This window comes from Apteryx rowi, unplaced genomic scaffold, assembly GCF_003343035.1.
Source record: "Apteryx rowi isolate R43461 unplaced genomic scaffold, aptRow1 scaffold_1669, whole genome shotgun sequence".
Taxonomy (NCBI): domain Eukaryota; kingdom Metazoa; phylum Chordata; class Aves; order Apterygiformes; family Apterygidae; genus Apteryx; species Apteryx rowi.
In genome coordinates this window covers 14,723-16,632 of record NW_020447940.1, presented here as the reverse complement: position 1 = coordinate 16,632, position 1,910 = coordinate 14,723, and positions in this window count along the sequence as shown.

The following is a 1,910-nucleotide window of genomic DNA, read 5'->3' as shown; positions in this document are numbered from 1 at the left end:
AGTCCGGCCGCGCGGGGCCTCACGGGAGGTGTAGTCCGGCCGCGCGGGGGCTTGCGGGAAGTGGAGTCCGGCCGCGCGGGGGCTCGCGGGAAGTGGAGTCCGGCAGCTGGGCGCCACCGGCCCGGCCCGGCCCCGCCGGAGAGCCCGGCGCTGTGGCGGCCGGCCCGTGCCCCTGTCGCCAGCAGGGCCCAGTCCTCCTCGCCCCCATCCCACCCCCGTTCCAGTCCCCGCACGGTCCCGCTCCCCCTCGCCTGTAGCCAAGCCCAGGTCCTCAGCCGTCTCACCCCAAGCTGGTGCCCGTCCCCGTCCCCCCAGCCCCCGGCAGGTCACCAGCTGCTCCCTGCGCCCCTCTCCCCCAGCTGGTCCGCGTCCCTGGGGCTTTTGGGGGCTGTGCTCGGCTCTGCCGGGCTTTTGGGGGCTCTGTCGGGCTGTGCYGGGCTGCGTCCAGGCTGAGTCAGGCTCTGCCGGGCTGAAGTCGGGCTCTGCCGGGCTTTTTCAGACCGACTTGGGCTGAGAGGGCTCTGCCAGGCTTTTTCGGGCTGATTCGGGCTTTTTCGGGCTCTGCCAGGCTGAAGTTGGGCTCTGCCGGGCTTTTTCGGACCGAGTTGGGCTGAGTTGGGCTGATTCAGGCTTTTGGGGGCTCTGCCGGGCCGACTCAGGCTCTGCCGGGCTCTGCTGGGCTCTGCCGGGCTTTTTTGGACTGAGTCAGGCTGATTTGGGCTTTTTTGGGCTGTGCTGGGCCGAGTTGGGCTGTGCCGGGCTGAGCCAGCCTCTGCTGAGCTTTTTCGGGCTTTTGGGGGCTGAGTCAGGCTCTGCCGGGCTTTTTCAGGCCGAGTCGGGCTCTGCCAGGAAGAGTCAGGCTTTTTCGGGCTCTGCTGAGCTTTTTTGGGCTGACTCGGGCTCTGCCGGGCTGACTCGGGCTGACTCAGGCTGAGTCGGGCTGATTCGGGCTTTTTCAGGCTTTTGGAGACTTTTTCAGACTTTTTCAGGCTCTGCCAGGTTTTTTGGCAGAGTCAGGCTCTGCCAGGCTGAAGTCATGTTGCTGGGCTTTTTCAGGCTGAGTCGAGCTTTTTCGGGCTCTGCCAGGCTGAAGTTGGGCTTTTTCGGGCTCTGCTGGGCTTTTTCAGGCTTTTTCAGGCTCTGCCGGGCTGAGTCAGGCTGAGTGGAGCTCTGCTGGGCTCTGCTGAGCTTTTTCAGGCCAAGTCAGGCTCTGCCGGGCTTTTTCGGGCTCTGACGGGCCGAGTCAGGCTGAGCCAGGCTTTTTTGGGGGGCTTTGGGGGGCTTTTTTTGGGCTCTGCCAGGCTGAGTCAGGCTGAGCCAGGCTTTTGGGGGGCTTTTTTGGGCTCTGCTGGGCTGAGTTGGCCTCTGCCAGGCTCTGCCAGGCTGAAGTTGGGCTTTTTCGGGCTCTGCTGGGCTGAGTCGGGCTCGGGCTTTTTTGGGCTCTGCCGGGGGTTTTCATGCTTTTTCAGGTTTTGGGGGGCTCTGTTGGGCCGAGTCAGGCTCTGCTGGGCTTTTTCGGGCTTTTGGGGGCTTTGGGGGGCTCTGCTGGGCTGAGTTGGGCTGAGTCACAGAATCACAGAATGGTTGAGGTTGGAAGGGACCCCTGAAGATCGTCTAGTCCAAACCCCATGCTCAAGCAGGGTCACCTAGAGCACRTTGCACAGGACCACGTCCAGGCGGCTTTTGAATATCTCCAAGGAAGGAGACTCCACAACCTCTCTGGGCAACCTGTTCCAGTGCTCCGTCACCCTCACAGGAAAGAAGTTCTTCCTCATGGTCAGATGGAGCCTCCTGTGTTTCAGTTTGTGCCCGTTGCCTCGCGTCCTGTTGCTGGGCACCACTGAAAAGAGTCTGGTTCCATCCTCTTGACACCCTCCCTTAAGACACTTGTACACGTTAGAGATAAGATC